General features: G+C 46.2%; 1 protein-coding gene across 2 annotated transcripts in view; it reads left to right on the forward strand.

Annotated features, from left to right (window-relative positions):
• The window catches only part of TMEM242 (transmembrane protein 242), a 166,070-nt gene that overhangs the window by 107,931 nt on the left and 43,904 nt on the right, over nt 1-14,235 (forward strand). The gene's annotated exons all lie outside the window — the stretch shown is intronic.

A 14,235-nucleotide genomic window follows, 5' to 3' on the forward strand; every position in this document is an offset into this window, starting at 1 on the left:
GTATTGTGACCGTCCATCTTGCCTTCTTTGCTTGCTGGATTTGTTTTTTCATCACATTATACACTTCTCGTTTCCATGGTATGGACCACCCTGCAATCCAACAGCAGTGGTCATGCTTGCACCAGCCTATATGTGCTCCCATGGCCCCAGCCACCAGAGAAGCTGTCTCTTTTCCCTATAGTGTGCATGCATGACCACCGCTGCTGGTTACAGGGTGGTTGTAACCAGGGGCGTAGCTATAGGCTCATGGGCCCTGGTGCAAGAGTTCAATTTGGGCCCCCCCTACCCCACAGCAGAAGTATATGCCAATCGTCCACCAGCAAGGCAGCTGGCACTGGGATCTCCATGTTATTGGTCAGTTAATACAGGCTGTGTGGGTCCATTGGAAGCTATCCAAGGCATCACAAGGAACTGCTGTTTGGCATTACATTTGTTGTAGTTGTGCATTGTAGATGTAGCAGAGATGAGTTTGTCACTTGCCTAAGATTGAGGGGGGGGGGGGGGGCAGTTTGTCACATGCCCAAGACTGAGGGGGGGGGGGGGCAGTTTGTCACTTGCCCAAGACTGAGGGGGGGCAGTTTGTCACTTGCCTAAGGGGGGCCTCCCAGGCTGTGCACATTAATCCTGGCTGATCGATCGCTGCCTGCTGCAGTCACATGATGCATGATGAGAATACTGAGATTTCCTAAAGGGTGTATTGACTGGTCTGGTCTGGGCTTATTATCACGATCTCACCGGCGCTCCCACCAGGCGGGTCAGAGCCCGGATTCACTCAGGACAGACACAAAGTCGCAGTCACTCACTCACTGGACCGACCGGACCAGGACCCCGGTCGGTCGGACGCTCACCTCAGTAAGTCAGTCAGGTCAGTCAGTGTGTCTCGCAGTCGCAGTCACACTCGCAGGATAGGAGAGCAGTGGCGTAGCCTGCACCTGGGGCAAGCCAAAAATGGTGCCCCCCCCCCCTACCCCGGGCACGCCCCTTTTAACAAATACTGTAGTAGATCACTAGAAGTCCTATGTAACACAGTGATAACTCTCTGAGTACAGATAATGTTGTAGATGGGTGTGAGGCCCCAGAATTCAGAACACACACAGTGTTACCTGAAGTCTGGGGCCGGGCTGAGGCAGTGTGGGTCAAATTCTATATACCCCTTACCCTACCGAGAAACAGATATGTGCATGGATAATATTATTACAGGAGAATGCCGCACCATACCTGTTACATCCAGTGACGTCTCCTGTGATGTAGACTCTCCTCGACGTCTTCATTCAGAGATAAGACCACCATGATACCTTCTTTCTGCCGCTTCTCGTCTCTGCAGAGTTTCACAGAAAAAAATTTAGGTTCCTCACTTTACTATAAACCTCTCCTTCCTGGTGTCTCAACAACTCATCCTGCTGCCCCCCAATATTGTGCTAGAGCCAGACAGATAGTCCCCCATTCCCCATAATATTATTCCCCCTGTATAATATAATGGCCCCCTCTTTATTATTAATATAATGGCCCCCTCTTTATTATTAATATAATGGCCCCCTCTTTATTATTAATATAATGGCCCCCTCTTTATTATTAATATAATGGCCCCCTCTTTATTATTAATATAATGGTCGTCTCTCCACTCTTATTAATACTATGATGTCCACTGAGTACTGTCAGTGATCCTCCTCTCGTGCCCCCAGTGCCTCTGCAATAAGGGTAGAACGTAGGGTACATTAAAAAAATAAATAATTAATACTTACCTCTCTCTCCTTCACAGCTTGTGGCATCCTGGTACAGGCGGTCACCAATGCCTCGCTCACTGTGCCTTCCCGCGCCGCGTCATCGCGTCATCTCGCGAGATCCGACGCAGGAGGTCACAGTGAGGTACGTGACTAAGTCCTGCGTCGCACCTCAACTGAAGCCGCTCCCCCGGCCCCTCCTCACTTCAGCTGCCCTGCAGTGCGTGTCACGCAGGGCCTCTCCTCTCGGCCTCCGCTCCGCCCCCTGTAAATCGTATTTTAGTTATTCAGCTGCGGCTGCGCTCTCCTGGCGTGAGGGGGCCCTGTGGGCCCCCCTGACTCAGGGGCCCGGTCGCAATTGCGACCGCTGCGACCCCTATAGCTACGCCACTGGTTGTAACCATGGAAATGAGTAGTATATAACGTGAGGGAAAAAAATGAATAAAACCAGCAAAGGAAGCAATTTGGACAATCACAATACATTGGTAAGTGCCTTGTATTAATTCTGTCTTCACGATTAATGCCATTTGCTGGAGTGAGACCCCCTTTTAACCTCTTCCGGGCACATGACGCACCGGTACGACATGTTGTCCTGGGACTTAAGGACGTGTGTATTTCTGATCACAAGGTGCCTACTCAAACCCCCCCCCATGTCGGCGATCCCCCCAAACTGCAGGTCAATTCAGACATGGGGACCCGATGGCATGGAAGGCAGCGCAATGCCTTCCTTCGACAATCCTGTGAGATCCAGCCCCCTGGATCTCACAGGCCGGAAGCTGTATGAGTAATACTCACTGTATTACTCATACAGCCAATGCATTCCAATACAAAAGTATTGGAATGCAGTGTTAAGGATTAGACCCCCAAAAGTTCAAGTCCCGAAGTGGGACAAAAAATAAAGTGAAAAAAATAGTTTAACCACTTCAGCCCGCTAGGTGAAACCCCCTTCATGACCAGAGCACTTTTTACACTTCGGCACTACACTCCTTTCACCGTTTATCGCTCGGTCATGCAACTTACCACCCAAATGAATTTTACCTCCTTTTCTTCTCACTAATGGAGCTTTCATTTGGTGGTATTTCATTGCTGCTGACATTTTTACTTTTTTTGTTATTAATCAAAATGTAACGATTTTTTTTGCAAAAAAATGACATTTTTCACTTTCAGCTGTAAAATTTTGCAAAAAAAACGACATCCATATATAAATTTTTCGCCAAATTTATTGTTCTACATGTCTTTGATAAAAAAAAATGTTTGGGCAAAAAAAAAAATGGTTTGGGTAAAAGTTATAGCATTTACAAACTATGGTACAAAAATGTGAATTTCCGCTTTTTGAAGCAGCTCTGACTTTCTGAGCACCTGTCATGATTCCTGAGGTTCTACAATGCCCAAACAGTAGAAAACCCCCACAAATGACCCCATTTCGGAAAGTAGACACCCTAAGGTATTCGCTGATGGGCATAGTGAGTTCATAGAACTTTTTATTTTTTGTCACAAGTTAGCGAAAAATGATGATGATTTTATTTTTTTATTTTTTTCTTACAAAGTCTCATATTCCACTAACTTGCAACAAAAAATAAAAAATTCTAGGAACTCGCCATGCCCCTTACGGAATACCTTGGGGTGTCTTCTTTCCAAAATGGGGTCACTTGTGGCGTAGTTATACTGCCCTGGCAATTTAGGGGCCCAAATGTGTGAGAAGAACTTTGCAATCAAAATGTGTAAAAAATGACCGGTGAAATCCAAAAGGTGCACTTTGGAATATGTGCCCCTTTGCCCACCTTGGCAGCAAAAAAGTGTCACACATCTGGTATTGCCGTACTCAGGAGAAGTTGGGGAATGTGTTTTGGGGTGTCATTTTACATATACCCATGCTGGGTGAGAAAAATATGTTGGCAAAAGACAACTTTTCCATTTTTTTATACAAAGTTGGCATTTGACCAAGATATTTTTCTCACCCAGCATGGGTATATGTAAAATGACACCACAAAACACATTCCCCAACTTCTCCTGAGTACGGCGATACCAGATGTGTGACACTTTTTTGCAGCCTAGATGCGCAAAGGGGCCCAAATTCCTTTTAGGAGGGCATTTTTAGACATTTGGATCCCAGACTTCTTCTCACACTTTCGGGCCCCTAAAAAGCCAGGGCAGTATAAATACCCCACATGTGACCTCACTTTGGAAAGAAGACACCCCAAGGTATTCAATGAGGGGCCTGGCGAGTTCCTAGAAATTTTTTATTTTTTGCATAAGTTAGCGGAAATTGATTTTTTGGGGTTTTTTTCTCACAAAGTCTCACTTTCCGCTAACTTGGGACAAAAATTTCAATCTTTCATGGACTCAATATGCCCCTCAGCGAATACCTTGGGGTGTCTTCTTTCCGAAATGGGGTCACATGTGGGGTATTTATACTGCCCTGGCTTTTTAGGGGCCCTAAAGCGTGAGAAGAAGTCTGGAATATAAATGTCTAAAAATGTTTACGCATTTGGATTCCGTGAGGGGTATGGTGCGTCCATGTGAGATTTTATTTTTTGACACAAGTTAGTAGAATATGAGACTTAGTAAGAAAAAACAAAAACAAGCAAAAAATTTCCGCTAACTTGTGCCAAAAAAAATGTCTGAATGGAGCCTTACAGGGGGGGGGGTGATCAATGACAGGGGGGGTGATCAATGACAGGGGGGTGATCACCCATATAGACTCCCGGATCACCCCCCTGTCACTGATCACCCCCCCTGTAAGGCTCCATTCAGACATCCGCATGATTTTTTACGGATCCATGGATACATGGATCGGATCCACAAAACACATGCGGACGTCTGAATGGAGCCTTACAGGGGGGTTATCAATGACAGGGGGTGATCAGGGTGATCACCCCCCTGTCACTGATCACCCCCCCTGTAAGGATCCATTCAGATATCCGCATGATTTTTTACGGATCCATGGATACATGGATCGGATCCACAAAACACATGCGGACGTCTGAATGGAGCCTTACAGGGGGGTTATCAATGACAGGGGGTTATCAATGACAGGGGGTGATCAGGGAGTGTATATGGGTGATCACCCGCCTGTCATTGATCACCCCCCTGTAAGGCTCCATTTAGACGTCCGTATGCGTTTTGCGGATCCGATCCATGTATCCGTGGATCCGTAAAAATCATACGGACGTCTGAACGGAGCCTGACAGGGGGGTGATCAATGACAGGGGGGTGATCAATGACAGGGGGGTGATCAATGACAGGGGGGTGATCAATGACAGGGGGGTGATCAATGACAGGGGGGTGATCAATGACAGGGGGGTGATCAATGACTTTATATGGGGTGATCATGGGTGATCAGGGGTTTATAAGGGGTTAATAAGTGACGGGGGGGGGGGTGTAGTGTAGTGTGGTGTTTGGTGCGACTGTACTGACCTACCTGAGTCCTCTGGTGGTCGATCCTAACAAAAGGGACCACCAGAGGACCAGGTAGGAGGTATATTAGACGCTGTTATGAAAACAGCGTCTAATATACCTGTTAGGGGTTAAAAAATTCGGATCTCCAGCCTGCCAGCGAGCGATCGCCGCTGGCAGGCTGGAGATCCACTCGCTTACCTTCCGTTCCTGTGAGCGCGCGCGCCTGTGTGCGCACGTTCACAGGAAATCTCGCGTCTCGCGAGATGACGCATATATTTGTGACTGTGCGCAGGGCTGCCACCTCCGGACCGCACATCTGCGTTAGTGATCAAAAAAAAATTTTTTTTTTGTCACTGCGGTGGGGCGGGTGTGGGCGAACACAAGTGTGGGCGACCGATCAGGCCTGATCGGGCAAACACTGCGTTTTGGGTGGAGGGCGAACTAAAGTGACACTAGTACTATTATAGATCTGACCGTGATCAGTTTTGATCACTTCCAGATACTATAAAAGTACAAATGCTGATTAGCGATACGCTAATCAGCGAATAACGGACTGCGGTGCGGTGGGCTGGGCGCTAACTGATCGCTAACTACCTAACCAAGGGACCTAAACTATACCTAAAACCTAACGGTCAATAACAGTGAAAAAAAAAAGTGACAGTTTGCACTGATCACTTTTTTCTTTTCACTTGTGATTGACAGGGGTGATCAAAGGGTTAATTGGGGTTCAGGGGGGGTGATCAGGGGCTATAGTGTAGTGTTTGGTGTACTCACTGTGAAGCCTGCTCCTCTGCTGGATCCAACCGACGAAAAGAACCAGCAGAGGAGCAGGCAGCCATATAACAGATCATATTTACTAATATGATCTGCTATCTGGCACTTTGATTGGATTTTTTAAAAATCAGCAACCTGCCAGCCGCGATCATTGGCTGGCAGGTTGCTGACGAAATACCTCTGTGCGAAATGCCGGCGCGAACTGCGCATGCGCGCGCGCATAGTCGCGTCATCTCGCGTCTCGCGAGATGACGCGTATATGCGTGACTGTGCGCAGCGCTGCCACCTCCGGAACGCACATGTGCGTTAGGCGGTCCGGCGGTGGTTAAACCCCCCCCCCCCCCCCAAAAAAAAAAAATAATTATGACAAAAACGGAATTTTCCCCAAATAAAGTAAAACAAATAAATAATATATGTGTGTGTGTATATATGTATGTATATGTATGTATGTATGTATGTATATATATATATATATATTTAGTATCGCTGTGTCCGTATCGACCGGCTCTATAAACATATCACATGACCTAAACCCTCAGGTGAATACCGTAAAAAATAAAAACTGTGTCAAAAAAAGCCTTTTTTTTTTTGTCACCTTACATCACAAAAAGTGTAATAGCAAGCGATCAAAAAGTCATAACAACGTGACAACCTGGTTTATAAAAATACCACATTATCTAACCAGTCAGATGAATGTTGTAAATAACAAAAAATAAAAACTGTGCCAAAACAGCTATTTCTTGTTACCTTGCCTCACAAAAAGTGTATATAGAACAACCAAAAATCATATGTAGCCTAAAATAGTACCAACAAAACTGCCACCCTATCCCGTAGTTTCTAAAATGGGGTCACCTTTTTGGAGTTTCTACTCTAGGGGTGCATCAGGGGGGCTTCAAATGGGACATGGTGTCAAAAAACCAGTCCAGCAAAATCTGCCTTCCAAAAACTGTATGGCATTCTTTCCTTCTGCGCCCTGCCGTGAAATTTCTAAGAGTGCCCTGTTCCACATTCTTTCTTATCTTACTATACAGTGATCGAGTGAGTGATCTCGATAGGTAAGGAGCACCTCTTTTGGGGTTTCGGCTATCCTAGTGCGACATCCAACCTTATATGTTTCCATTTTACCTGTGTCATGAAGTGCAATATGTGACGAAAAAACATTCTCAGAATGGCCTAGGTAAGTCAAAGCGTTTTAAAGTTATCACTACATAAAGTGACACTAGTCAGATTTACAGAAAATGGCCTGGTCCTTAACCACTTCAGCCCCGCTAGGTGAAACCCCCTTCATGACCAGGCCACTTTTTACACTTCGGCACTACACTCCTTTCACCGTTTATCGCTCGGTCATGCAACTTACCACCCAAATGAATTTTACCTCCTTTTCTTCTCACTAATGGAGCTTTCATTTGGTGGTATTTTATTGCTGCTGACATTTTTACTTTTTTTGTTATTAATCAAAATGTAACGATTTTTTTGCAAAAAAATGACATTTTTCACTTTCAGCTGTGAAATTTTGCAAAAAAAACGACATCCATATATAAATTTTTCGCTAAATTTATAGTTCTACATGTCTTTGATAAAAAAAAAATGTTTGGGCAAAAAAAAAAAATGGTTTGGGTAAAAGTTATAGCATTTACAAACTATGGTACAAAAATGTGAATTTCCGCTTTTTGAAACGGCTCTGATTTTCTGAGCACCTGTCATGTTTCCTGAGGTTCTACAATGCCCAAACAGTATAACTACCCCACAAATGACCCCATTTCGGAAAGAAGACACCCTAAGGTATTCGCTGATGGGCATAGTGAGTTCATAGAACTTTTTATTTTTTGTCACAAGTTAGCGGAAAATGATGATGATTTTTTTTTTCTTTTTTTTTTTCTTACAAAGTCTCATTGCACTAACTTGCGACAAAAAATAAAAAATTCTAGGAACTCACCATGCCCATCACAGAATACCTTGGGGTGTCTTCTTTCCAAAATGGGGTCACTTGTGGGGTAGTTATACTGCCCTGGCAATTTAGGGGCCCAAATGTGTGAGAAGAACTTTGCAATCAAAATGTGTAAGAAATGACCGGTGAAATCCGAAAGGTGCACTTTGGAATATGCGCCCCTTTGCCCACCTTGGCAGCAAAAAAGTGTCACACATGTGGTATTGCCGTACTCAGGAGAAGTTGGGGAATGTGTTTTGGGGTGTCATTTTACATATACCCATGCTGGGTGAGAGAAATATCCTGGCAAAAGACAACTTTTCCCATTTTTTTATACAAAGTTGGCATTTGACCAAGATATTTTTCTCACCCAGCATGGGTATATGTAAAATGACACCCCAAAACACATTCCCCAACTTCTCCTGAGTACGGCGATACCACATGTGTGACACTTTTTTGATGCCAAGGTGGGCAAAGGGGCGCATATTCCAAAGTGCACCTTTTGGATTTCACCGGTCATTTTTTACAGATTTTGATTGCAAAGTACTTCTCACACATATGGGCCCCTAAATTGCCAGGGCAGTATAACTACGCCACAAGTGACCCCATTTTGGAAAGAAGACATCCTAAGGTATTCCGTGAGGGGCACTGCGAGTTCCTAGAATTTTTTATTTTTTTTTGTCACAAGTTAGCGGAAAATGATGATTATTTTTTTTTATTTTTTTTTTCTTACAAAGTCTCATATTCCACTAACTTGCGACAAAAAATAAAAAATTCTAGGAACTCACCATGCCCCTCACAGAACACCTTGGGGTGTCTTCTTTCCAAAATGGGGTCACTTGTGGGGTAGTTATACTGCCCTGGCAATTTAGGGGCCCATATGTGTGAGAAGTACTTTGCAATCAAAATGTGTAAAAAATGGCCTGCAAAATCCGAAAGGTGCACTTTGGAATATATGCCCCTTTGCCCACCTTGGCATCAAAAAAGTGTCACACATCTGGTATCGCCGTACTCAGGAGAAGTTGGGGAATGTGTTTTGGGGTGCCATTTTACATATACCCATGCTGGGTGAGAGAAATATGCTATACAAAGTTGGCATTTGACCAAGATATTTATCTCACCCAGCATGGGTATATGTAAAATGACACCCCAAAACACATTCCCCAACTTCTTCTGAGTACGGCGATACCAGATGTGTCACACTTTTTTGCAGCCTAGATGCGCAAAGGTGCCCAAATTCCTTTTAGGAGGGCATTTTTAGACATTTGGATCCCAGACTTCTTCTCACTCTTTAGGGCCCCTAAAAAGCCAGGGCAGTATAAATACCCCACATGTGACCCCACTTTGGAAAGAAGACACCCCAAGGTATCCAATGAGGGGCCTGGCAAGTTCATAGAAATTTTTTTTTTTTCGTATAAGTTAGCGGAAATTGATTTTTTTTTTTGTTTTTTCTCACAAAGTCTCACTTTCCGCTAACTTAGGACAAAAATTTCAATCTTTCATGGACTCAATATGCCCCTCAGCAAATACCTTGGGGTGTCTTCTTTCCAAAATGGGGTCAGTTGTGGGGTGTTTGTACTGCCCTGGCATTTGAGGGTCTCCGCAATCATTACATGTATGGCCAGCATTAGGAGTTTCTGCTATTCTCCTTATATTGAGCATACAGGTAATGAGATTTTTTTTTCCGTTCAGCCTCTGGGCTGAAAGAAAAAAATGAACGGCACAGATTTCTTCATTCGCATCGATCAATGTGGATGAAAAAATCTCTGCCAAAAAAAAAAAATGGAGGGGAAAGGCGTCTGCCAGGACATAGGAGCTCCGCCCTACATCCATACCCACTTAGCTCGTATGCCCTGGCAAACCAGATTTCTCCATTCGCATCAATCGATGTGGATGAATAAATCATTGCCGGGATTTTATATATATATATATATATATATATATATATATATATATATATATATATATATATATATATATATATATATACAAAGTGCTTGCCAAAGCATAGGAACGCCGCCTCCTCCTCAGCTCGTATGCCTCGGCAAACGTATCTGTCACTGCAGAGGAGAAAATCCCGTCTTGCAGCGCCGCATACACCGACTTGCGTGTAATCTGACAGCAGCGCAATGCTTCTGTCAGAATGCACATCGGTGCTGCAGGTAGTAGATCGGTTGGTCCACCTGGAAGGTAAAAAGACAAAAAAAAAAAAAAAAAAAAAAAAAAGAGAAAACCAGGCCACAACGCAATAATTTTATTAACTTTGGAACAGAACATGTAACTTTAACTTTTGGAACTAAACATTAACCTGTTTGCTTACCTGTTTTTTTTTTTTTGTTTTTTTTACCTTTTATAGAACAAACCTCTCCTTCCCCATGGGTCAATGTGCAAAGCGCAAATCGCCCAAAGATGTGGCGAAGTGCGTCATGCACTTTGTCCCATGTGAAAGGAGACGTTTGCAGCAGCTGTGAGTGAATGGGCCCTAATAGCCCTGTGTGCCTATCCTGGTGAGATGTGATCCCTATGCTAGGTGTACCTGTGTGTGGTACTTTCGGAAACACTCCCCTAAGCATAGGGCAGGGTGGTCGGGACAGTCAGGACAGAAATAGCGGGTGTCACGCCTTATTCCACTCCTGCTACAGACACGACATTTTTTTCGGGGTGGCGGTCGGTTTGAGGTACCAGCAACGACACTGGGGAAGTGTCGCTCGTGTAGACGGCTAACTACACCGGTGGATGGGGCCACGGAACCTCCTGGATACAGGAGGTTCGCGATGATCTCTTCCTGAAATTTGAGGAAGGATCCAGTTCTCCCAGCCTTACTGTAGAGAACAAAACTATTGTACAGAGCCAATTGAATTAAATATACAGACACCTTCTTATACCAGCGTCTGGTGCGTCGGGAAACTAAATACGGAGACAACATCTGGTCATTGAAGTCGACCCCTCCCATGTGGAGGTTATAGTCGTGGACTGAGAGGGGCTTTTCAATGACACGGGTTGCTCGCTCAATTTGTATTGTCGTGTCTGCGTGAATGGAGGAGAGCATGTAAACGTCACGCTTGTCTCCATTTCACCGCGAGCAGTTCTTCGTTACACAGTGCGGCCCTCTGCCCCCTTGCAAGACGGGTGCTAACGAGCCGTTGGGGGAAGCCCGCGCGACTAGTTCGCGCGGTACCACAGGCGCCAATCCGTTCTAGAAACAAATGCCTAAAGAGGGCCACACTTGTGTAGAAATTGTCCACATAAAGATGGTACCCCTTGCCGAATAAGGGTGACACCAAGTCCCAAACTGTCTTCCCACTGCTCCCCAGGTAGTCAGGGCAACCGACCGGCTCCAGGGTCTGATCTTTTCCCTCATAGACCCGAAATTTGTGGGTATAGCCTGTGGCCCTTTCACAGAGCTTATACAATTTGACCCCATACCGGGCACGCTTGCTTGGGATGTATTGTTTGAAGCCAAGGCGCCCGGTAAAATGTATCAGGGACTCGTCTATGCAGATGTTTTGCTCAGGGGTATACAAATCTGCAAATTTCTGGTTGAAATGGTCTATGAGGGGCCGAATTTTGTGGAGCCGGTCAAAAGCAGGGTGGCCCCTGGGACGGGAGGCGGTGTTGTCGCTAAAGTGCAGGAAACGCAGGATGACCTCAAATCGTGTCCTGGACATAGCAGCAGAGAACATGGGCATGTGATGAATCGGGTTCGTGGACCAATATGACCGCAATTCATGTTTTTTTGTCAGGCCCATGTTGAGGAGGAGGCCCAGAAAAGTTTTAAATTCGGAAACTTGGACTGGTTTCCACCGGAAAGGCTGGGCATAAAAGCTTTCCGGGTTAGCGGTGATAAATTGTGTGGCATACCTGTTTGTCTCTGCCACGACTAAGTCTAAAAGCTCCGCAGTCAAGAACAGCTCAAAAAATCCCAGGGCCGAATCGATCTGAGCTGTCTCAACCCGAACTCCAGACTGGGCGGTGAAAGGGAAAACTACGGGTGCGGCTGAAGTTGGGGACTGCCAATCAGGGTTTGCCAGCACCTCTGGGATTCTAGGGGCTCTACGGGCACGTCTTTGCGGTGGCTGCGACGGGGTCACTACTGCACGTGCCACCGTACCAGCTTCAACTGCCCTTCTGGTGCTCGCTACTTCACCAGGTTGTACGGCAGTGCTGGTACTAGGTCCAGGAAGGGCTGGGCTGCTGGTGTATGCCTCACCACGTAATCCGACAGCACCAGCCCCACTCTGCTGCTCTTGAAGCGGATCCTGCGCAACCGGCGGTCTAGCGACACGGGGCCGGGTACGCCTGGTGCCATCAGGGACCTCAGCCTCCTCGTCCGAACTTTGGGTCAGAGAGCCACTGCTTTCTACAGGTTCGTATTCTGACCCGCTGGATTCATCAGATGAGGGTTCCCACTCCTCATCCGACTGGGTCAGAAGCCTGTAGGCCTCTTCAGAAGAATACCCCCTGTTAGACATGTGGGCAACTAAATTTCGGGGTATTCCCTGAGACTACCCAAGAAAAAAAAAGCAAGCCTGTTTTACAAATGGGAGGCTAGCGAAGTACCGGAGGCTGCTGCGGTTGATAAAAAATATCAAAACTGATTTTTTTATCGCCGCAGTGCGTGTAAAGTGAATGTGCAGCGGTGGGGCGGGCGTGGGTGTACGCACGTGTGGGCGACCGATCAGGCCTGATCGGGCAAACACTGCGTTTTGGGTGGAGGGCGAACTAAAGTGACACTAGTACAATTATAGATCTGAACGTGATCAGTTTTGATCACTTCCAGATACTATAAAAGTACAAATGCTGATTAGCGATACGCTAATCAGCGAATAACGGACTGCGGTGCGGTGGGCTGGGCGCTAACCGATCCCTAAACTACCTAACCAAGGGGCCTAAACTATACTGAAACCTAACGGTCAATACCAGTGGAAAAAAAAAAGTGACAGTTTGCACTGATCACTTTTTTCCTTTCAATAGTGATTGACGGGGGGGGGGGGGGGGGGTAAAAGGGGTGATCAAAGGGTTAATTGGGGTGATCTGGGGGCTAAGTGTGGTGTGGTGGGTACTCACAGTAATGATGTGCTCCTCTGCTCCTCTGCTGGAACCAACCGACCAAAAGAAGGAGCAGAGGAGCACAGCAGCCATATAACCCCATCATATTTACTAATATGTGGGGTTAAATGGCTGCTGATTGGTTTTTTTGAAAATCAGCAGCCTGCCAGCCAATGATCGTGGCCGGCAGGCTGCTGACGAAATACTCTGCAGTGAAATGCCGGCCCGCGATGCGCATGCGCATGCGCGGGCCGGCTGTGACGTAATCTCGCGTCTCGCGAGAGGACGCGCCGATGCGTCCAGGAGGAACTAATCAACCACCTCCCGGACGCATCGGTGCGTACAGCGGTTGGGAGGTGGTTAAGGTGAAAATGAGCCCGGTCCTTAAGGAGGTAAAGGGAACCTGTCACCAGGATTTTGTGTATAGAGCTGAGGACATGGGTTGCTAGATGGCCGCTAGCACATCCGCAATATCCAGTCAACATGGCTCTGTGTTGCTTTTATTGTGTAAAAAAAACAATTTAATACATATGCAAATTAACCCGAGAGGAGTCCAGTGTGAAGGAGCCCAGCACTGCCCCGCATCCTCAGAATCTCCTCCTTGCTCCCCGACGTCAGAAAGCTTGAGCGCCGTAATCTCGCGATGTGCGAGCGTCGTCATAGTGTTCCTTCCCTGTGATGGCATTAGCCTCAGGGAATGAACTGCGCATGCTTTCCTTTTTAGGTGCTGTTTTTTTTTTTCAGTAGAGCAGAGAAAGATAGAAGGCACTAATAGGGTAAGTATGTAAAGGTGCAAGGACCCTGGTGGGGTATGTAGTCTGCTCACCTGTATTTGTTGCGGCACAACTCCAGTGAAGGCTTGATAACAGTGGAGGGTCGGTGCAGCTAATGCTATCTGGAACCCCAGTGGTGGTGGCCAAGTGGGGAGAAAAATTGCACAGGAATGAGCAGCAGTATCTGCCACGTCTCTGGATGGATAGTCAGTAGGCGCCAGACACTACCCGAGGCACAGATGAAGTTTTTTGATCTTTTATTGGCGACACATTTCAGGGTGCAGTGCCCCTTTCTCAAGTCTGCAGTGTGTGAGCTCGATCGCGGAGAGGCACTGCTGGAAACAGCGGCTGGATGCTGTTCTGCATATGTGTCATGAGCACATATGCAGCCAGGTCCATAAATATTGGGACATCGACACAATTCTAGCATTTTTGGCTCTATACGCCACCACAATGGATTTGAAATGAAACGAACAAGATGTGCTATAACTGCAGACTGTCAGCTTTAATTTGAGGGTATTTACATCCACATCAGGTGAACGGTGTAGGAATTACAACAGTTTGCATATTTTTCCCTTCCACTTGTTTAGGG

This window comes from Bufo gargarizans, chromosome 4, assembly GCF_014858855.1.
Source record: "Bufo gargarizans isolate SCDJY-AF-19 chromosome 4, ASM1485885v1, whole genome shotgun sequence".
In the NCBI taxonomy this organism is placed as follows: domain Eukaryota; kingdom Metazoa; phylum Chordata; class Amphibia; order Anura; family Bufonidae; genus Bufo; species Bufo gargarizans.